The sequence below is a fragment of the Tachypleus tridentatus genome, chromosome 13, assembly GCF_004210375.1.
Source record: "Tachypleus tridentatus isolate NWPU-2018 chromosome 13, ASM421037v1, whole genome shotgun sequence".
Taxonomy (NCBI): domain Eukaryota; kingdom Metazoa; phylum Arthropoda; class Merostomata; order Xiphosura; family Limulidae; genus Tachypleus; species Tachypleus tridentatus.
This window is the reverse complement of record NC_134837.1, coordinates 216,009,513-216,034,654: the sequence shown is the minus strand read 5'-3', so window position 1 is coordinate 216,034,654 and position 25,142 is coordinate 216,009,513. Positions and strand designations below refer to the sequence as shown.

The 25,142-nt window shown below is 33.5% G+C and overlaps 1 long non-coding RNA gene across 4 annotated transcripts in view; it reads left to right on the top strand.

The window, feature by feature from the left end:
• Positions 1-25,142, top strand: part of LOC143238222 (uncharacterized) — a 45,373-nt gene that overhangs the window by 9,856 nt on the left and 10,375 nt on the right. For 2 of the 4 annotated variants that reach the window (XR_013020466.1, XR_013020465.1), the window contains exon 3: positions 9,507-9,627. This is a non-coding gene — a long non-coding RNA (uncharacterized LOC143238222). Of the gene's footprint in view, positions 1-7,448; positions 7,701-9,506; positions 9,628-18,726; positions 19,801-25,142 lie in introns of those variants that run through there. The other 2 variants (XR_013020467.1, XR_013020468.1) reach the window with 2 other exon arrangements.

The following is a 25,142-nucleotide window of genomic DNA, read 5'->3' as shown; positions in this document are numbered from 1 at the left end:
TCTTGCTTTATGATTCCTCCTTATCCATGGATAATGAGTCAACTATTCTTATCAGGTGAGTTCAGCTCTTATCTAGGTTATTTGTTTTTCCAAGAGGATGACATTTTCAAATTCTATCATTTCACTTTTCATCAGATTTTTACCTTGATTCACTCTGATGTCATTGTTTTGAAAACCATTGGATTGAATCGTAAAGATGACACACACACCTTCAGTATCTGGAATTTATCTTCAAACAGATGTATTATACCTCCAGGTGCTATTTGTCAACCTACTTGCCAATCCTAATGGGGTAAGCACCTAATTTATATCTTCATACACTTATCTCCAGAACCCACTCATTGGCTACTATACTTGTATTCCAAATCCACATAATGATAAAGGAAAATCCATCCAACCTGATTTTTGTGTGACTTCTGTTGAGATGGAGTTTTTCTGCAAGACCACTTTGATTATGTATGTGTGCGTGTGTGTATCTTGACGTCCATTCCAAACCACATCTTTTATGTAATATCATGTAAAAAGCCAGCATCAGGGGAATGTCTGCCTATTTTACTGGCTCATGCATGTCAGGTTTTCAAAATAGGTTTCTCCTGTAAAGTACTTTTGCAATGGTCAGGATAAATGGGATAAGGGAACCTTTCCAAAGTGTACCCAGTGTGACCCCCCCCCATAATGTATTTGAGTGAAATACTGGACAGTTCCTCTCTGGTGGTGTAATCTTTTTGGAAAGATTCCAAGCAGGCAGTGTAGTGCAGTGCAATGGGAAATAAGGCAGGGGTATCCATGTCAGTGTAGCATAGGCCACCCACTATTATATAGTATGACAACTTCTCAGTTGTTTTAACCAGCAAAATGGGGTAAAAGTATTGTTGTAGGGAGTCAGTTCCTGTGTGTGTGTATATATATATGATGAGTAACTTGTACATATAAACCATATAGCCTGAATATTGCACTAGTTACACTGCACCTTGTGTCCATCTGACTTGTTAAGTGCAGATAGTTCGACTGGTCATGTATTTTACTTGACTAAATTTTGCTTTCCTTCTTTCATACGTCTACCTAAACAAAGAGTATACTGTCTCCTCTAATAAGCTCTTACTATAAGATATCCTGTTTCAAGAGCTTTTCACCTTTTGATGCCTTTTCTGAAGTACTGTGTGAAGAGAGATAAGTGGATTGTTGTGGAAGTTAACATTTTCCTTACTTGTAAATGTATTTCTGATAGATACCTGCCTTTCCGCACACCTTTTCACTCATCTTTCCTACTACCAGTGCAAGTTTTTGTCATTGCATTGTCTAAGAATGAAAATTTCAAGTGCAAGTGCTTGTGGGGATGTATTACACGTGTAAATTGTATCATTCTCCTGTAGATAGAGGGTTATTGTTACATGATAATTAAATCATGTACTACCATAATTCACATAAAAGTGTGAGTGGGAGACAGTTCAAAGCTATTGACATGCACCAAATCTCAAAGGCAAGCACATGAGGAATGGCCACTGCATGCAGAAAGATAAGTATTTATCAGAAGTACATTTTTAAGTGAGAAAAATTGCAGTGACATACACTTTGTTGGGTTATTACAATAATCAAATCAAAATAACCTAACATCTTGATATGAACTATAAGTGATCCAACTAATTTCTCTGCCATATAATTTTAGTTTTCTTATTTTTATTCATTTCCTAAAGTTAAGGAATATGTGAAATGCATGGCACAGTAAATTTATAACTTGAGAACAAGTTTTGTTTACCAAAATCATTTTCTTTCCTTGTGAAAGATTTGAATCTGATGTGGATATCTTGTTTGAACTTTAACTAATGTTATACTGTTGGCTTTTTATATCCTTGTAGATTTGTAAATATTTTTTGGAGGCACTTGAGAATAATAAGTATGGTTGGTTCTGGGATTGCCCTAATGGAGGAGACAAGTGCCATTACCGACATACACTCCCACCAGGTTTTGTCCTCAATAAAGACAAAAAGAAGAACCATAAAAAGAGAGCTGACACTTCCATTGAACAACTTGTAGAGAAAGAAGTTTGTTCAAGCATTGTAAAACTGGTTTATATTTCACTCAGATCTCTTTTTTAAAATAACCAAAAGTTTAAAGATAATAATTTAGTGAGATAACTAACTGTAAAACTGGAGTGTTTATGTTCACAACTATTTACTGTAGATTATGTATGAAAGCATATATTTAAAAAAAAAAAACTTCCATGGATTGACATCATCACAATACTATTGAACTCTGGATGTGTTTCTTATTGAAGGAACTGTTTGTACAAAATGTAATGTTTATAATTATTGTACTACAGTGATAAATTAACAAAGTGTACTTCATATACCACCTCAGGTTTTGCTTAGAAAGGATTGGTTAGAATTTATAATTGTTGTGAGAAAAACGTTGCCTTTAAAATGTAAAAGAATTAGAAGAGGCCTTTTCTCCAGTTCCTTGAGAACTAATAAAAAGAAATATTTTAATTTACAGAAACCAGTATATTAAGAAGAATTAAGAATAAATGTTTCTACATTTCTCAAAATATCTTTTCATAATTCATAGCCTTTCTGAAAACTGCACTGTGAATATTATTTTGTCTCATTCTTAAAATAATTTTGTCAACTTGTATTTTAATTTTAACACATTAGTGACACTCTGCAGCCTAAATAATGAATAATCTATTTTTTATAAAAATTAAACTGAATTTTACATCAATTTGAAACTGTAATTACATATCTTTATAGGAATGTGATATAAAATCCATTGGCTCATTAAATAATTTACTCCACTTTGACTAACTGCAAAATGATTTGGTGAACGAGATATTACTGTTATTTACCAAAGAAGAATGCATCATGATGCAGTAGTTGATACCTGTTATTTTAAGATGCTCCAAAGCTTCTCTTTTGTACTTTTTTTAAAGTGAATATTAACAGATAATTCTGAAAAAGTCAAAATTTCACTTGGCTATAGGTCTAAATACACGTGGCTTGAATTAAGTCGTTAAATTTCAAGAACAAAATTAAATCATTGAATTAAAAGGAATATATAAAATAAACTTGTAGTTATTCTTCTACACTTTTAAAAAATACATCAGAATTGAAATGTATTCAATAAAGTTTATTATGAGACACCACTATTAAGGTAAATAATGCCATATGTCTCCAGCAATATTCTTTTTATAAACTAAATATTTTGCTGTTACAACATTTATTAGGAGCTATCAGTATTCTATACATTCACCAATCTATTTGAAACTGGATTAGTGAACTAGTAAGATGTTTAATAGCTTTTGAAAAATTTCACGTTAGAAATCTGAGGTTCAATTCAACGTGGTGGACACAGCAGCTATCCCAGTGCAGCTCTGCTCTAAGATAGCCAAGCTCCAGAAAAACTGTAATAGCAAAATGTTAAGCTAATGAAGATACATTCTAGAGATATAAAGCATTATCTTATTTGTCGTAATGGAACTAGTTTAGTATTTAATGCCAATTTGGGCCAGGTGTAGGTTTAGTGTTATTTTTTTATCATGATGTCATCTTGAAACATACAAGTGAAAGGATCTTTTGTGTTGGAAGTGTAAAGTTTTTAATGAATAATTCTGACACTTTGACATAAGCAATTAGATTATTCTGTACCACCCTGTCCAGAAATATTGCACTAAACTGGTGGTGTAAGTAAATATTTTAGATGCAACTTCTAAACATGCAGAATGAACCAATGTATCAACAAAAGCCAAAGCATGGGTTTTATACAATAGCTGGAACTCCTCCTCCTAAGGCATGAAGTTATAATCATTTATTTATAATATGGTGTAGTTTTAGTACTTAATTTTTAGTTTCTGTGAATATTAGAGTTTAAACTAAGTGATAAGTGTTTTAACCAAATATGAATACATTAATATTTATTGATGATTATTGTTGTAAACATACTTTTTACTAGTGTGTGAGCTATATAGTAATGTAAATTTATGGGTATGTCAGGCTAACAATTTTTCTGCCATAAGTGTCTAACTTGTTGGTGATAAATGTGACAATAAATGAACAGTATGCACTCCTTGTTTGTACAATAATGTATGTGTGTGTGTATATATATATATTCTTTGTGCTATGGAAATCATAGTTGTATCTTAAACATTATACATTTCTCTCTTTCTTGTCAAAAGTTCACTTAGGCCAATTCAATTGTTCTAAAATTCAGCTGACAAACCATATTATTTTTCTTTATTTTAATCACAATAATGTCCATGTATAATTCATTTACACTGTCACACGTGTTACCACAGTTGTCTTTTGAACTTCTAATAATCATCTGCTTTTGTCAAGTCCACACAGGTGGGTTCATGTAGTTTAGAACACCTTTTGATGAGACAAATTCTCCTAATCTCTTTCATACTTTAATATCACTCTTAATGTATCACCCATTAGGCCATTAACTCCTTTGACAGTTAACTTTACATTTTGTAACTTTTCTCTAACCAAACTTCTCTTTTACATGACTTTTACTCTATTTCCACTCATTTGGTCACAGCTATTTATACGTTCATCACTTAAGCCTTCTAGAAATTTCCACAGCCTTTACATCAATGAATTACAAACACAAATTAATTAATAACACTACCTACATTAAACAGTCTTTAATATCTGACAATAAGCCCCTCTTCAAGGAAATTATTTAAGATATTTTTTGTTCACTATATATAAAGATGTTTTCAGTTCACCCTCAAAGTATATTGATACTGACTGCACCAATGTTTACGGTACTTTTGATGGCTTCAATATGGAACTCTTTGTTACAAAGGTACAACACCCACCTCATGATCCTTACATTATTGACTTGCACCTCTGAATGTATGCAAATTGGTGATGGTCTGTCTAGATAATGAACTTCTTCCTGTACAGGTAGTTCTTGAACTTCTTAATGGTAAGTATGATGGCCAGACATGCTCATTCAGTAACGGAGTAGTTCTTCTTCTACTTAACAGCTTTTTACTTATACATATTACTGGAAATGGTCCATCTCTATATTATTGTAAAAGCACTTTCCCAATTTCAATGACTGAAGCATCAGCCTAAACAGTCAATGGTTTGTTGAAGTCTGGAATGTAGCATAGTGTTGTTGTTTCCACTTTACTTTGCTGGATAAACCTTTCTTGGCCAGGTTAGTCAATGGTGCACTAATTTCAACATAGTTTGGAACGAATTTCCTGTAATATTAAAATAAATCCAGAAAGGTTCTCATTTGTTGCTTTTTATTTGGAGCTAGTGTATCTTGTATTTGGAATACCTTCTCCTTTTCCATGGCTGTCTTTCAGTCCCAGCACATAATATCCAATGTAGCACTTCGATGGTCTTATAGTGAGACCTGCTGCTCTCACATGTTGTAACAGTTTTCTACATTTCTTCATATAGTCTTCCCATTTCACAGTATGTGTCAGGATGGCATCTGCATAGTGCTTGATATTGGTGGTGTTGCACAGCATCCTCCTTATCATGCAGTTGAATGTTTCTGCCGAATTGACTTGGCACCTGCTGAAATTGGTAACATCTATCTAGTATTACAAATGCTGTCTTCTCTGTAAATCCTGTCTTCATTAGGATTTGGCAATAACGTTTAGTGAAGTTGATCTTTGAAGAGAACCTGACCTGATAGTTTCTAGGTTGTCCATAGGTTCAGAGTTGAACTTCATCACAAGATTCAGCTTTTGGAAATTTATTTAGAAATAGTTAACCTATTCTTAATTTTTGAGATTAAAATTGGTAAATGGTAGGCTGAATTTGAAAGCTTAACAATTCCAGCTTCCAACATTGCCTCAGCTTCCTGCTTTGTAAGGTATCTCATTGCATAAGGCATCCGAAAAGGCTTCACTTTAGCTGGATGACTCGTTGTTGTGTTGCACAAGGCCTATCTTTTCTGGTCTATCCATGAAGATATCTCTCCACTTTCCATTCGTTTATCAAAATTTGGCATGGTTATATATCATGTAATCTCCATTCTATTTGCACTTTTACTATAGTTGTGCACATATAGGTCTATTTATTTCCACTGCCCTTAGCATTTTCTTTTACCACAACTTACCACTGTATAATCATGGCTGTGGCTTACCAAATATTGTAAACTTACTCAATAGTAATGTAAATTTATAGATGTGTTGGGCTATGAAATTTTCTACAGTAGGTGTCTGTGACTTGCTGGCAGTAAAATTGACAAAAAATGAACAACATGCACTCCACTTGTTTTTAAAATAATATATGTTTGAAACAAGTTAAATGTATGTACAAAATTATTTACACTATGGAGATAATATTTGTATTTTAGACTCTATACAGTTCTCTTTTTATTGTCAAAAGTCAACTTAAAACAATTCAATTGTTTTAGAATTCAGCTGACAAGCTAAACTTTTATTTTTTTTAATCACAGTAGTATCATGCTATCACATGAGTTACTAAAGTTGTATCCGTAACTTTCAGTATTATTCTGTTTTTCGTACTTCCAATAATCATCTTTCTTTTGTCAAAGTCTACATATGTTGGTTCAGTTGGTTTAGAGCACCCTTTTATGAGACATACGAGGTCTGTTAAAAAATACGCGGACTGACGTCATAAAACAAAATGTACTTTATTTAGAAGTTACAGGTCTGGGACCCCTTCAAAGTACTCTCCTCCCCAACGCACACACTTATCCCAACGGTGTTTCCACTTGTTGAAACAGTCCTGGTACGCTTCTTTTGTAATGTCCTCCAGCTCCTTCGTCGAATTTGCCTTAATCTCGGGAATCGTCTCAAATTTTCTTCCTTTCAAGGGTCTTTTGAGTTTGGGGAACAAGAAAAAATCGCAAGGAGCAAGGTCAGGTGAGTAGGGGGGTGGAGAAGAACAGTGATCGAGTGTTTGGCCAAAAACTCACGAGTTCTGAAGGCTGAATTTCGCAGCAACGCGGTGCATCTTCAGTTTTTCGGTCAAAATCTCGTAACAAGATCCAACTGATATCCCACACTCTTCAGCAAGCTCCCTGACAGTCAGACGTTGATTTGCCCGCACCAGGGTGTTGGTTTTGTCGACGTGTGGGTCGTCAGTTGACGTGGAAGGACGTCCAGGACGCTCATCATCTTCAATGGACTGTCGACCATCCTTAAAACGTTCATACCACTTGAAACATGCCGTACGTTCATAGCAACATCACCGTAAGCCGTGTTAAGCATAGCAAAAGTTTCAGTCGCAGATTTTCCAAGTTTAACACAAAATTTCACAGCAAGTCGTTGCTCCTTCAGGTCATTCATTCTGAAATCCGCCAAACGAAAAAATCGCACTTCACTTAAAACCGCGTAGCTAATACACAAATGAAGATATCTGCAATCGGGAAATGGCGTCGTAATTAGCTGATCTGTGCGAATCTAGCGACACCAAGCGGATTCCCCTGGAACCAACTGGAGCCGCGCAATTCAAACAGTCCGCGTATTTTTTTAACAGCCTTCGTATTATTCTCCTTCTCACTTTCAAACTTTAAATGTCACCCTAACGTACCAACCATTCACTCCCAGAACAGTTAACTTTACAAAGTCTAACTTTTCTCTGACAGACGTTCTCTCTCATGTGATTTTTACTCTTTTTTTTCATTCATCTAGTTGTAGTTATTTATACGTGTATCACAGCCTTGACATCAGTGAATTTCAAACGCAGTGTTCAATTGCCTCAACATCAGTGAGTTACAAAGTAAATTAATTGATAACACTACCTGCACTAAACAGTCTTTTATATTCAAGTTGATGTAAAGTTTAGACATAATTTTTCTCAATTTTGTTTTGTAGTATTTCCTGAAATCTTACATTTACATTCTTTTGTTCTCTTTCAAAAAAGTTAAGTGATAGGTGTTTATATGAAGTTAAATTGTATTATTTGTAGTTAAGTAAAAGTACTCATTGTTTTTGGTATAACTTTATAGAACTGTATTGTATCCTGAAAACTTTGTTATTACATTATTATTGAATAGTATCATAATTTTATAAAGTTATATTTCCTGTACATAAATCATTATCTGTATACATTCATAAAATTACATCTTGCTCTATGTAATTTATAAAATTGTGTTCTCTGTGTGCTTTATAATATTATATTATATTATATCTAATTTTTATGACTGTGTCATTACATTCTGTGTACTTCAAGAAGTAGCTCTTGGATCTAAATTGGCAAGAATTTCATTTGAAACATTTTTGGCTTTGAAAAAAAGTATGTGTACTTATTTGTTTCTCTGTTTATCCACATTTCAATACAACTTTACTTCTTATTGAATTTCATATTTTGTACTCTTGTCTTCCTCTTTCTTATGTTTATGAAGAATAGTACACTTTTAAAATATTTTCATAAAATGTACTTAAGTTGTTTAGATTTTTTTATACAGTAGACTTTATTGACTTGTAAGAATATAGATCTTTATTACACTCTTTTAATGAAAACACTTGTGTAAAATGTAACAGGTAATATATAAATTTGGGAAATACGTACATACACTTATATATAAGTATAAAAGACATTGTGTACAATAATTTTTAATTTTGTCTAATTGCATGAATGTTCAATATTTATTTGAAATATATTTTGTAAGCATAGTATCAACGAAAAACAACATTATTTTGCTTTGTAGATTGCTTAATTAAACAGTATGTGTTTTATCCAGTTCTTCAATATCATTTGATATCATAGTTTGTTTCTTCAAAGAGAAAAAAAAAGTTGTACAGTGAAACATTTATATATTTTTATTTCTGTCTCCACATTACAGGCTGTGGTATCACAAGGATACTGGAAGAATTCTCTTTATATAAAAAAGCATAATTATAATCTCTCTCTTTTTTGCTTAATACCAGCAAACTTGGTTGTTAGTATTGACACATCAGTGAGCAGTTTTGTGTCTTTTTGTAGCTGGGAAATTGAAAATTGATTTTAAAAGGCTTTTATAGTTTAGGAGGAAATAAAAATACACATTTGAACTCAATCCAAAAGTTTAAAAATATATATATTAATTTGCTTTCATGGCTAAAAACTTGAAATAAATACCTCATTTAAAATATTTTATGAAAAGTGAAGGAAATAATGAACAAAACTGCCTATGGATATTGTATTAAAGAAAGGGCATTAGGTGTTTAATAAGTCAGTTTACAAGTACTGTAAATGGTGAACTTCATTGAATGTGGAGTTTTAAGTCAAGTTCTGGAAAAGTTAATTACTTATGAAGAATCAGTCCCAGATCCAAATTTTTCTTAACTGGAAAGGGGGGCAGTGAGACATATAGTGGGATTAAATCTGAAATTATGGTAAAACTAAATTTGTGGACCGTAGTAGCTATTTTAGAGAACTGTTAAGAAATATAATTATGGAATTAATATATATAAATATTACTTTTAAATTTTGTCTAATATGTCAGTGCTAATGTGTATGAGATGTATTTATCATAAAATTTGAGGGCATTGGAACATGTAAAAAGTTAATCTTTGTAAATTTTCTGTGCAGTTGCAGAACTGTGATTCATGTGTGGAACTAACAGCCGAGACCCTTAGCCTGCAAGCAAATGCAGGATTAACATTATTAATTAATCTTCATGAAGTAAACAGAAGAAGAGAAAACCTATATGGTAAGGAGATGTACTCAGTATCAAGTATGTATTACATTAAGAAAGTAACTGTTATAGTTGTGCCTTAAATTTAATTCAAGTGTCTGTTGAAGTAGGAAAGTTATAGTTAAGGTTTAATATGAAGTATCTATTTTAATAAGAGAATTGTTGACAAAATTTAAAGTATGTTATAATAATATGAAATTGCTAGAACATAATATAAATTAGCTGTTAAAGTAAGATGCATTCAAATTTGTAATTTGAAATTTCAAAAAAGATTTCATTATAATACATTGTTTTAAAGAAACAATTCATCTCCAATCTCCTTCATAAAGTGTAATTACTTAACCAAAAGTATATTCTTTATGCTAGATTAGTCTATAATATATGAGGTTTCACCCTTGGCATAAGGAGCTCATAATCCTACTTTGGCAATACTGTACATATGGTATTATTCAATGGTGGCAGGAATTACCTGTAGTTATTTGAAAACAATGGTTAACAAATGAGATTTTAACATAAGCTTTAATTTCTTAATATCAAAATGAAATATTTAAATTAATTGTCAATCTTCACTTTTCTTTATAACACGCTTTGCTCCAAATTTCACAAATCAGATAATCTTTTAACCCCTATTTCAGCCCTTCAGTTTTAATACTTTTAATGCAGATTACAAACTTTTATTATAAATACTGCTAAGATAATATAAATTTATAGCCTGCAATTACCTTGTTTTACTCTTTTATTTAAAATATACATTCAGGAAAGTACTAAAAACAGTCCTATCAAAAATTATGGTCAACTTTTAAAGATACTTCAAGTTTGACTGCAAAATGTACAAGATCCACAAATAGTAAATTACTTCATTTCTTCTGTATTTTTTACTTGTTATAAGAGTGACTAAAATATAAAAATTAGAAAACTGTTTGGATACAGGAATATCAATGAAAAAAATAAATAAAAAAATAATTGATTAATTTATGCAAGAAAAATGCAAGCAAGAAGCTATTCTGCACCATAATTTGAACTATATATACGAGGGCTGTTCAAAAAATACGCGGACTATTTGAATTGCGCGGCTCCAGTTGGTTCCAGGGAATCCGCTTGGTGTCGCTAGGTTCGCACAGATCAGCTGGTTACGACGCCACTTCCCGATTGGAGATATCTTCATATGTGTATTAGCTACGCGGCTTTGAGTGAAGTGCGATTTTTCGTTTGGCGGATTTCAGAATGAATGACCTGAAGGAACAACGACTTGCTGTGAAATTTTGTGTTAAACTTGGAAAATCTGCGACTGAAACTTTTGCTATGCTTAACACGGCTTACGGTGATGTTGCTATGAAGCGTACGGCATGTTTCAAGTGGCATGAACGTTTTAAGGATGGTCGACAGTCCAGTGAAGATGATGAGCGTCCTAGACGTCCTTCCACGTCAACTGACGACCCACACATTCGACAAAATCAACACCCTGGTGCGGGCAAATCAACGTCTGACTGTCAGGGAGCTTGCTGAAGAGTGTGGGATATCAGTTAGATCTTTTTACGAGATTTTGACCGAAAAATTGAAGATGCACCGCGTTGCTGCGAAATTTGTGCCTCAGAACTCGTGAGTTTTTGGCCAAACACTCGATCACTGTTCTTCCCCACCCCCCCTACTCACCTGACCTTGCTCCTTGGAATTTTTTTCTTGTTCCCCAAACTCAAAAGACCCTTGAAAGGAAGAAGATTTGAGACGATTCCCGAGATTAAGGCAAATTCGACGAAGGAGCTGGAGGACATTACAAAAGAAGCGTACCAGGACTGTTTCAACAAGTGGAAACACCGTTGGGATAAGTGTGTGCGTTGGGGAGGAGAGTACTTTGAAGGGGTCCCAGACCTGTAACTTCTAAATAAAGTACATTTTGTTTTATGACGTCAGTCCGCGTATTTTTTGAACAGACCTCGTATATTGACTAGGTGATTTCTAGCTTGTTACACAGGTTTATTAGTTACATATAGTTCAAACAGCAGTAAAATAATAAAATGAAAGAAAATGAAATGCAAAGTGTTACAAGCCTGAGGCTGTTTATGATAACTGTAATTTTATGCATCATTCCAGAAAGAAAAAAAGGATAATTTATATTTACTTTGCACATATATATATATATATACAACCTGCTTCCATTATAGTAATTTGATGAACATATAGAAGAAAAAAATATATGTTGTTAGCCTAAGTGGATTTTAGGAAGAAAGACTGTAAAGAAGAAGCAACTATTATATATTTAGCAGAATGTTATAAATCATAAGTGTTTCTCTCTTTGTTAGCTCGTAGAAAATGTAGTAACTAGTTCTTAAAAACTGTAAGACATGCTGTGTGAATGCTGCTTCATAAAGCTATCAGGATGCCTGGTACCAACTCAAATGAAAGAGAAACCACTATATTAAAATTTTAAAGGGTATTATCAAAGCTTGTGCATTCACTATGACATCTTTTCTGTACTTGTGAGAGGTTTTTGTAAGTTGCATTCAAAATTTAATCAAACTATTTTCTTATCAGGCCCGGCATGGCCAAGCGTGTTAAGGCGTGCGACTCGTAATCTGAGGGTCGCGGGTTCCCATCCCCGTCGCGCCAAACATGCTCGCCCTCCCAGCCATGGGGGCGTTATAATGTGACGGTCAATCCCACTATTCGTTGGTAAAAGAGTAGCCCAAGAGTTGGCGGTGGGGGTGATGATTAGCTGCCTTCCCTCTAGTCTTACACTGCTAAATTAGGGGCGGCTAGCATAGATAGCCCTCGAGTAGCTTTGTGCGAAATTCAAAAAAATAAACAAAAAACAAACAAAGCATTTTGTGTGATAACAAGGTCAGTTAATTGGATGAGCCCTGTACTGTGTTAGGGTAAATAAAATAACAAAAATATAACGTTCTATGCTAAAGAAAACTTCTGATATTCATGTAAAAACTTCTAGAGGTTATGCAAATGAAATGTGAAAATTGGTAAGATGAAAACCAATTTTAATCCTGACATAAAATTACTTTTACACAGACTAGTCCAAGTCATATTCTGACTCTATAAATTCACAAACAAATTCCAGTGAAATATTTCCGTATAATTTTTTCTTACAGAGGTAACGTTTTTTATTGGATGTGTATTGCCAAAGTATCAACTGTTCTCTAAGTTTGTAGAAGATACTAGACACCAAGATTCAACAATATGTAGTTTACGTGTTTTCCAGCGCTGTTTAACGTTCAAGAATCTAGCCTTAAACTATACAAACCAACGCGCCCAAAGACAGCTTATATTATTACTTGATCAAAAACATTTATTGATTTCAAACATTATAAGTCGTTCAACTTCAGTAAATTAAGTTCGGACATTAGTATTTCTTGGAGGACATTAAATATCTGAGGGTAATCTGAGGTCGCGGGTTCGCATCCCCATCGCGCTAAATATGCTCGCCCTTTCAGCCGCGGGTGCGTTATAATGTAACAGTCAATTCCACTATTCGTTGGTAAAAGAGTAGCCCAAGAGTTGGCGGTGGGTGGTGATGACTAGCTACCTTCCCTCTAGTCTTACACTACTAAATTAGGGACGGCTAGCACAGATAACCCTCGAGTAGCTTTGTGCGAAATTCAAAAACAAACAAACTAACTGCAACACCCTCTACAGTCTAGTATCCGTTTACATTCTCATCTCTAAGACATGTGCCCGGTAACGGTCAGTTGCAAACTCTCTTTGTTAATGTGAAAATGACCTAAGAAGGTCAAAACGTTATTTTGTACTTTGTTTTAATTAAGGTTTTAATAACCATATCAGCCGTCTTTAGAATACATTTTAACTTTAAGTGGTTTTCTCGTTATCACGAAAATATATTTGTGTTAAGAAAGAAAATTGTGCGTATTAATTTTATTGGCATATATCATAAATTTAATACATATCAACAGTTAATTATCTTCTAAATTAAAATTTCCGGCTATTTGAAATCGTAATACGTAACATAAATCGGAGACGCGTCCGAGATAAATTACAATGCATAACAGGTAAGATTCCCGATAGTGGACACAGCAGTAAGCACAACGTGGCTCTGTACCAAAATAAACAAACAGTCAAATAAATTGTTTGATGACTTACTCAAAACTAACCTCATATGCAGTATTATCTTATATCGGAAAATGTGTTACGTGCGTGAATTTTATATATATATTTTATATAAAATGGCTGCGAACGTTCAGTTGTATACTTATTAAACATACAAATGTTTCTCGGTACTGTATAATTCAGGATGGTATAGACAATATAATAAGTAGGTTCTATTCTTCAGCTCGATTGACAGCTGCACCTTTCACAGCATTGCTTTTGGTAACACTAGTTGTCAATGTATTTACGTCGCTAGTGAAGTTGGGATGTTTGTCAAAGATTACCCCTTTCTCTAGATACGTTTTCGTTTCTTCCTGTGCCTATTGATACTGGTGATGTTCTACCCTCATCAGCTCATCTATTTTTGAGTATGTAGAACACGGCCGTTGATTTGGAGAGATTATTAACCATTCCTGTATGGCTCCACTATTGTTTCACACTGTTTACGGATGGTTGCACCAAAATGTCTGTGATAAAGGTTAGCACTACGCAATTGGTTGGACTGTCAAGGCGAGCTAGATCTTTAATGTAGTTGTTGAAAAGAACTAGTGATCCAGTCTAATTGTCAGATTCCATATTTCATGATGTGACTAGTAGTCGGTGCGGTTATGAACCATCTCACATATTACAATGATTCCTGTTCTAAGCATTTTGTAAGCACGAATGGAAAATTGGACTTTACTGTATCTTTTAGACCTAAAGATTTTCTGACCAGTATCAGTGCCCTGCTATATATGAGCTGCAAATTTAACAGCACTGATACAGAATTTCTATTCTATTGCAATAGACCTAATGATGAAAGTAGCAGTGTTTCAATCTGATAAACAAGCCTTCTTGGTATAACTTTCTTAGAGATCACACAAGTAATGTTTTGTAAGAAAAAGATTCTGTGGTCTTTACAGCCAAGAGTAATCTTTTATGAGTTTGTGTGAGGATTCGATAAAGGCATTAGTCCACATTTCAGGGATGCTACTTGTTGCCCACCTATAAGATACCCAACATTAACTTCTTTCAAACTTAGAACTTTATTTGTAGATGTATATACGACTTTGTGTATCTTATCTAAGCTACAGATGACTTAAATATCCATAAATAGTTGTAGCTCAGCTCTTGTAAAGATACTTGATATTACTGTAAACTGAACCTAGGTTTATCAATAATCAAAGAAACGTTTTCCTTTATCCAAGTGTACGGCTAAAACCTGCTGAAGAAGGTTTACAAAGTAGGGCAATTATTTTTCTTGGCCCTTGAAATCCAGTTGACTTACCTGCTTTTGCTCATTACTTCCTATCTATGGTAGGAAAATTATATGCCCTTAGTTTATCCTGTTGTTCATAGTTGTGGCACTAATAACAACAATGGCAAAGTATGTTTTGGACTATCTGGTGTGTACGCTTAAAAGCTTTTTCTCTTCAATTCAACTAACCATATGTCAATGTAGCAAGCTAGCTTACTTCCAACTCAACGTAGTCATGGTCACTAATATGGTTCCTAATCATAGCAATGTTCCTCTTCATCCTAGAAATCTACGAACAGACCATGTTTTCTCTATTTCGTATGATATAGTTAGCAATACCTTCTTGCGAACAGTTTAGCTCAAACTAGAAGTGGTCATTTATACTGTTTTTACATCTTTTCATTACATAGTTTGATGCAAAGGTGTTATAGATGCTCAGAGCTTTGACAAACATACCTCTTCTCTTCATGAGGTATTTGCATATTCAAGTGTTTTGACACTCATACATCAGTCAAGTTCATACTGATGACTGTCAAGAATGATTCAGGTAGGGAGTCAGAGTATTTAATCAAATGACAAAATAATCACCATTGTAATGTTGTCTGCGTGCAAAAGAGCGTACAATATCTATAAAGGAACTATTGTGACGAGACCTTGTAACATTTCCACCTGAGTCTAACTCTGATTCACATATGCTCAACATTATGTCACTAGTAATTGTATGTGAAAAAGACAGGATTTCCAGCAGTAGTAAAGAAACTGCTAAAAAACAGAAATAAAATAAAAAATCCTTATTAAAATACAACACAGAATGAGTACTTCAGTGATGACGAGAAACCCACTTGTTGAGAAATTTATATGCAAAAACGGCTCGTTTGGGCTGAGAAAACACTTTTACATAGAAGAGCGAACAACGTTTCGACCTTCTTCGGTCATCGTCAGGTTCACGAACCTCTTGTTCGTTGTTCGCTCTTCTATGTAAAAGTGTTTTCTCAGCCCAAACGAGCCGTTTTTGCATATAAAAAAGAATGAGTACTTGTTTAACATGGAATGCACGCGCTTTTACAGATCTAAACTGTCTATTCCTCTCCAAATTCTACTGAATGAAGCATCTACCAGTTTGTTTAATTTTAAATAATATTCTAAACTATGTTACAACATTGCATTAAAATAGCACTGTTATAGTCACCCAGAGTGATTTCTGCCATTAACATGACTGGTAATTACGAATAGAAAATAAAGGGAGGTTGTAGCTCTAAAACCATTTGAACTGCTGTTGAAGAAAACTGCTCTTTACTGTCATATAAAACTACGGACTGAGCAATAAACAACTGGAGTAAAAGTAACTTTAACAACTTTTTTGACTACGTGTTGGCCCGGCATGGCCAGGTGGTTAAGGCACTCGACTCGTAATCTGAAGTTCCCGGGTTCGAATCCCCATCACACCTAATATGCTCGCCCTTTCAGCCGTAGGGGCGTTATAATGTGACGGTCAATCCCACTATTCATTGGTAAGAGAGTGACTCATGAGTTGGTGGGTCTTACACTGCTAAATTAGGGACGACTAGCCAGATAGCCCTCATGTAGCTTTGCGTGAAAATTCAAATCAAGCGTGTTATATAAAAACTGCACTCTATCCTGAACAACTAGAAAGTTCTGAAAAGTTCTACATTTCAATTATAAAAAAATGCATGACATGCTTGCACATTACAGAGACGTAAAGTGACCAAAACAAAGCAAAAGAGAGATTTAAAATATACAGTTTGCCAAATTGACTGTAGTATTTTAAAAAACCGCCAGATATGTAAAACATTTCACAGTAGCAAAAAATTACATTTATTTTGTATTTTACACCGATGTGTTTCAGAAATGCAATGTAAAATAAATAACAATCCAAAATATCTGATATTTGAAAAATGGAATTGATGAGAATGGCAGCTAAGTATAGTAAATTCAAATGTATAAAAACGATTAAAATAGTTAAAATACTTAATTCAATTTAAAATATCACAATGGAACCTAGCGTAAAAAATTACTGGATGATATCTTGGGTACATAATTAAGAACTGGAAATAAATACAGCTTCTAACAGTAACATCTTTCGTGCGTTTATCTTTATAAGTATTGTTACGTGATCACCCAAATCAACAATGGAACGTCACAAGACACGAACTGGCGTGATTAGCAACCAACAAAACAAGGATCGGTATCTATGAAAAACTAACAACTGAGTAGCTGATTCATGTTACAAGCTCTGTAAAGATACTAAATTTCAAAACATAACAAAAAAGTAAATCCTAATTTTCTAATTTTAATAGTTTCTTTACATAATAGAAAAAACAAAAATATACTTTATGTTCAGGTACATCAACATTCTGTTGTTTTCGGTTATAAGTTATCACGGTTTAGCTCACTTGAGCTTCAGCAATGTTAGCTTTCATAAACTAATGCTAATATTTGAAACATCAATGGTTCTAGATAAGGTGGTTACTTTAACAGTACTTTATTTGTGAACAGATTTCCTTCAAATTTATTTTTTCATATTTGAAAATTCTAATTGTTGTTTGAAGTTAATTCTACGTTATCAAAAAACTGTAGCATTAGAACTGATAACAAGTAAAGGTATTCAGTGATGACGAGAAAACCCACTTGTAGAAAAAATATATATGTAAAAACGGCTGGTTTGGGTTATTTGCTCCTCCACATAAAAAATTTTCTCAACCCAAATTAGCCGTTTTTACATATATAAGTAAAGGTTTTGTCCCAGGGTTTAGCCTAACTCCTAACTCAAGTTCTAAAATTTAACAAAAGATGCTAAACAAGTAATTTAAAAGCACATAACTTAGTGTCCTCTTCTGGGAACGTTAATTTGATGAATCTAGGTTACGGTTAGACCTACCTCAGGCTTAAGTAATCTTGTTTAAGCTTATTTAAATAATTATGTGCAATAACTTTACTATTATATCGTTGCTGTATTAAAATACCTTGACAGAAGATTTATCGTTTCGATCTATTAAACAAACATAAACCTACCACTAAAATATTACAAAAAATTTCTTAGACACAACTTTAGCCTAAAAGTAACGAATGCAACCGAATTTTAGTTAGCCAAAAGACGTCTTTTCTGACCAAAAGAATTATGCTTATCATCTTTACAGGTGTTGTGATTTTTTTTTTAAATCACAAAAAATATGTTAATATGTAAAAAAGACAAATATGGTAAATTTCAGATTATTAAAATATAAAATTAATGTTATTTATTAATCTCTACTTTAATGATAAAGACGATTATTTTGGTAACCATGAAATTAATGTCGATTCTACAGGGTGGCCAGTAAATCCCTACCCATCCATATATCTTATGTATCCAGTGTATCGGTGTGCTGTCCCTCATTCTCGCCGCATAATATTATGCGACGCCATGTTCTGTGACACATTTTCCTTAACATAGCAGGGGTTATTGTTCCAAATGCCGTGGTAACAGCTGCCTTCAACTCATCATTAGTATCATAACGTTGTTTAGACACAATGTCCTTTATGTATCCCCAAAGAGAGTTATCACATGTTGTCAAGTCCGAAATTCTTGCGGGCCATTTCATGGGTGCCGGAGATGTTACAGAATCATGATAATTCTGTGAGTTATTTATCAATCCTTGGATTAACTGTATTATCATTCTTAGCTATTTTTAACTCTGTACATTTATGGATGCATAATGTTTTACAAGTTAGGATAAGTTGACGAAATTAATTACTTTTAATTACAGCTAGCTGGATAGTTTCATGTTTTGGTCAACTGTGCAGGAATGTGGTCAAAGCAGCTGTTCGATGACAAATACTTGACATCGATGCTCGGACAAATAAATCAGGGTAGTTCTATGACACTTTTGTTAACTAAGAAGATGGAACAGTGAATAGAGAAAAAATATTTATACTACAGATTTTATATACATAATGAGTAAAACGACATGATATTTCGGTGAGAGTACAAGTTATCATTTCCATATTAAATGATGCACATTTAGAAAGGTAGTTATTGTTTGACAGACTTGTAATAATAATCTCTGTCAGAAATATTACCTTCAATGTTGTTCAATAGTTAGTGTATTTTAATCCATCAGAAATGTTACTTTCCTCGTTGGAACAGCAGTAAGTTTTCGGATTTACAAAACTAAAATCAGGGTTTCGGTTCTCCTCGGTAGACACAACAGACAGCCCGAGGTGGCTTTGCTATAAGAACACACACACAGAAATGTTACTTAAATTTAATATGGTTAAAATACTGTTATACACTGTTTTTCTTCTTCAAACCCCCCAAAGACCTAATAAAAAATGTTGTGTTATAAAATATAATAGATCTAATACCAATGTCTTATAACAAGTGTAATTAATTATAATTGTGCTTTGCCAGCTTAGAAACGAAGTTCACATAATAGCAATTGATAGCTAGTGTAAAGTGTTTCGTTCTTAGTAAGTTAAAACAAGATAAAGTAAACACTAAATAAAGTTTTAAGTATCAACAGGCTGCTTGCTTTATCACATGTTCTTCAACTTGCATAAAAGCTAAGTTGCAATTAAATAATATATATACAAATATATACACACACATATTAAGTCATAATATTGTTTATTCATAATCAAATTTTTGTGAATTGTACATTATTAAAATAGTCCAGTTTTGCTAACCCTTTTTTCTCAAAAACAGTTTTAATTTCAAAAGTTGTTATTACAGTGCTGATGACTGATTGTTGCTCCAATGATGTTTTTACATAAATGTTGAGAGTTTGTACACAACAGTAATGACCGTTTATATTCATTGTTAAAAAATAAGTTAACTTTGTTTATCAATACAATAAATTATTTTTTGCCAATTTCGGTTTGTGTTTTGGTAAACACTCCTGAAGAAGTTGTAAAGCGAAACGTTGATTGTTTAATTAAATATGAACAATATTTTGGGCTTATAAGGTCATTTATTTCTAGTATTAATGCTTTCTATACACACATATGTACTACAGAATTTACATACATTTATTTCATAGTTCTTAAAGTGTGCTGTAATAATTCCTTAGAACAATTTCTTATGTGTTTATACCTGGACCTTCTGTAGTCGGTGCTTTTGTGAGTATACCTACACTAAATTATATAATTCAGATGAGAATAATTTAAGATGTTTACAACACATCTTTTTAGAAAGCCGAGCCCCCTGCTGGTACAGCGGTATGTCTTCGGATTTACAACGCTAAAATCAGGGGCTCGATTCCCCTCGGTGGGCTCAGCAGATAGCCCAATGTGGCTTTGCTATATGAAAATACTAAAATACTACTAGAAAGCCGAAATTTTATGGAAGTGAGTTGAACTTAGACCCTTCTGTTCGCGTCGAGAAAGAGACAATAAAATTGAATCATGGAACACAGAAGGTATAAAATAATTATAATAACCTAATTTTATAAGGTTACTATTAAAAACTTCTGTATTAACTTTGTTTAAAAATACGTTTCAAAATATCCATGTGTTTTTTTTATGCTGAAGTTATGTCTATCGAAACAGCATGAGTATTGTGTGATGTTAAACCTAAAATATTTCATATTATCAGTACTTATTTTGTTTATCTATATGCACGTGATATTTCATCGTTTGTTTTCTATTGTAATTTGCATATCAAATGAAACTATAATCACACCGAAACTGCCACACGTAAATTGATTCTCTGATTTTTGTTTATAAAATGATAAATTGTCTCACTAGATAAAACTTTTAATATAATGTTCAGATCGAAATTACAGATACTTTTAGACCACTATTAATATTTTAGCTCTAAATATTTGAATATTTACATGTTGCTCGTACAACCATACCTGCATAAGGTCGAGCCGGGTGCGACCTAGAGATTAGCTTGTGCATTGGAAGATCCAAGGTTCATGTTAGGGTATACTAGTGAACGCTGAAAACTTCAATTGTGATACGTTTTGATAGAAACATACAATCCCAATATTCGGTTAAAAGTAACTGCATAGACAGCAATTACTGCTGTCTGGCTGTCCTTAATCTAGTAATCATTTTTAAGCCAGTGATAGCTATGGCTAAAGTTTTGGGGATCTGCCCTAGTTCTTTTTCCCATGTATTGCATAAGATATCATCAGGATTGAAAATACCAAATACTTTCATAAGTACCTTTATTACCACTTCTTAACTTAACCATAAACTGATACTTAACCCTACACAAGTACATATGTATTTACTTATTAACTACATACTAAGATACAACATTACAACAAAAGTACTTCAGTATTTTTCTTTCAAATCTCATATGTGAACTTGATTTTTATATAAACACGAAAACGTTCCTTGTAACATATCACATTGAATCATCGTCCCATTTACATTTTGAAATTGATAACCAACCTAATGAGATATGGTTTGATCACACAGTCAGTTTTTTGTTGAACAGTTGATGGTGGTCTTCTTTACTCCGAATGACAACATCTACATATTTGAAAACAGCTTGTTCCAATATTCTGACCATGTATGGTGCTACAGTTCTTTTGACCAACCTTTACTTTACTGCCTCACGTGTTAACATTTAATTATACCTATTTTTTAGCTGCCTTACAGCAGCCAATAAGGGTTTGTAAATGTGACAACATCTGGAATACATTTGATCTAATTCGATGTAAAATCCAGAGAATTTGTTTCCTTGTTCTATTTACTTGGTTATGTGATTGCATTCTGTTTTCAGAGTATAGGGGCATTTTGTCGATACTCACAGGTTCGTCTCCTGGTAACATAGTGGTATGTCTGCGGAACTTATAACGCTTGAAATCGGATTACGATACTCGTGGTGGGCAGAGCACAGATAGCTCATTGTGCAGTTTTGTGTTTAACTATAAACAATTAGTCAATCAAAAACTTGGAAGTCTTTCTGATGATTGTCAGGGCATGCTGATGACGCATAGAGGCCCTTGACTGTCATTAGAGGTGTCGGTCTTGGTGTTTATAAAAATATAATTCATTTTTAGCATCGAATTTTACTGTTAAGTGGAGGGGGGTAATTCATCAATTATATTATGCAGTTTTTTTCTACTACACCGATCTTTTCTGTTAATGGGTAATTTTTACTGAATAGAGTTGGATGTTTGTTTTCATCTATTCATAAAAATGTTAATACCAAATGAGCTTCATTTGAAATACAGGAGGCGCGACCCCACCTACCCCCACCTCTCTATCTGATGCCTTTGCCTGCATAAATTACTTTCATGACATATCTGCTAAAATCATGTTAACTTCACAATCAGTATTGGTTTCCGTAACTACCTGTTCATCGTTTTACCTCTCCTACGTAAGTGCTTAGAAACTCTTCGTTTCATTACATATTTATTCACATGAATGGACATGTATGTTTGTTCTTAGTAACCAAAGACTTAATTCCTAAAAATGATCAGTCACGTGCCATCTATAAATTCACATGCTTTTATTTATTAGAGTCAGTCCAACAAATACTGACATTTTGTTATGCATTGCGTGGAATATGAAGACATAATAAGGTGTTGCTTCCATGAATGAAAAACTAGGGATCAGTTAGAATCTGGTAGATTGGGATATGTAATATAGGATGAACAACAGCTAAGGATCAGTTAGAACCTGATAGATTGAGATATGTAGCACAGGATGAACAACAACTAATCTATCGTACATTATTTGTGTAGTCATTGTTACGCGTAACGGTAACCAGAAAACATTACTAAGATGTTAAAACTATTGAAACCAGATTATATATGAAGTACAGGATGAACAACAACTAAGGATCAGTTAGAACCTGGTAAATTGAGATATGTAGCACAGGATGAACAACAGCTAATCTATCGTACATTATTTGTGTAGTCATTGTTACGCGTAACGGTAACCAGAAAACATTACTAAGATGTTAAAACTATTGAAACCAGATTATATATGAAGTACAGGATGAACAACAACTAAGGATAAGTTAGAACCTGGTAGACTGAGATATGTAGCACAGAATGAACAACAACTAATCTATTGTACATTATTTGTGTTGTCATTGTTACGCGTAACGGTAACCAGTAAACATCACTAAGATGTTAAAACTATTGAAACCAGATTATAATTTTTTCGCACTATAAGATTCTGGGTTGATTTCATACGTTTACATGCTAATATGATTTGTAGTTTTTCAAAGATGTTATTTCTCATAAACTGTGTCGCATTCCGCACCCACCACATTTTCACATATCTCTTACAGTTAAGTAGAATTTGTGTTGCAGTAAAAATGATGAATTACGGACGAAGTAATTCGAGGCACTACTGTAACCAGGGTATAGAGATTCTTTGGTCTCATGGTTGACATCGAATGTTCGATAATCCCCAAGTTCTCTTAACACTTGGTACAATATGCATACTTAACACTTGGTACAGTCTGCATGCTTCAATATTTACTAACAGCTGACTTGAGTACAAATTGTTAAACATTTTCAGTCGACTTGTTTGTGGGTTTTTTTTTTTGGAATTGCGCACAAAGCTAAACAATGGGCTATTTTTGTTCTGATCACCAAGGGTATCGAAACCTGGTTTCTTTCGGTGTGAGTCTGCAAACATACCGTTGTGTCACAGAGGAGGCTCAGTCGACTTGTAATTTGAAAGCGTCGTTTGTTCTTGTATTTATTCTGAGACCACAGAAGTTAATTGAAAATACACTTTTATCATGCAAAACACGCAGTCAGAATATTTGTGAAGACGCGCCTTGTTTCAGCTCGGGATGTTCATGTTAATAACAAATTGATGAGATGAACTTATGTTGAAATCTCGTGATTACCATTATCAAGATAAAAGTCAGTATCCAAAGAAAAAAAACACCATGTTTAAACTGGTTTCACTTTTTATAGTTGTACAATTCTAGCTTTTAAATAAAAAGACTTTGGAAAGCTTTTGAATCTCGCTCAGGTTTTATACATGTTAAGATATCATAAATGTGACTAGATCTGAAACTTTGATGTGTGCTGCTGTTAGAAGGTTCATGGAGATCTTTATTAGTTCCAACCAGTAGGATGTTTAAGTTCCTTTTGTTGTTTGGTATATTACCGATGCTGTTCTTAAGTAAACATCAGTATTAGATCGACTAATATATTTTTCTGTGTTGTTTTTCTGTCTTTCTGGTGGTAATCTGTTCATATTACTGTTTTTGAAATGAGATATTAAGCGAAGATACAAAGGGACATTGGGTAGTTGTCCGTGACAATACCTGGTTTTGAAAGCAGGATATTTTTTGTGGTATTTATGATGTTCTGAACGTTGAGTAAAGCATTTTGGATGACAAGGTATTGCTGCCAGACTTCATCCAAGATAAACATTAGACACAAGTAGGGTTGAAAGTGTAATCTTGATTCCTTTCGGAGAAAAAAGATCTATTGTTTGTCGCAGTCCTGACTGGATTTCTTTTCTTGAACAAATTTGAACCGACAGCATCTGATGTTCCACTAGATGTATAAAGAAACATCCAGATTCAGAACTTCAAGCTGCAGTTTTCTGAGCGAATATTGTGTTGAGTAAGCTGAAGATTTTCATCAAATCGGACAAGAGATGAAGATAAATATTTATACGATGAATAATATTCAACCAATGGCATGGAGCTGTAAAGTTTCTTATGACAGAGAGATTCTGTGAATAAGAAATAAACTTTTATTCGAATTTAGAAAGACTGTATAATTTACTACTGCACTTCAAATAAAGAGTAACACTACTTTCTACAGAACATCGTAACCCCCTCATGGGAAGTAGGTGATGTTAACTAGTTGTGTTTACTCTAGTCTGTAGCTGCTAACTTAGGGACGGATACGATAGACAGCTTACGAGAGCAGCTTTACACAAAATTAGAAACAAAAACATATCTTCATGAACCTTCACTAGATGTAAAATGATGTCTCATCAGAAGATGAAGTGTAGAAGTACTACTCAACTGATGAGCGTGACGAGTACAGACATCAAAAACGTTTATAAATGATAAATAAAAACAAGTATATTCTGTGAATCAAACATCGTCAAAAGGAACAACGAAAAGTAAACTTCAGTAAACAGTGTTGAATATCTCTGTTAAGTATTCTCGTCGTGAAACTAGATACAAAAATGAAATATATACAGAGAATCAGCTATTTTACAAAAAACACATCTTCCT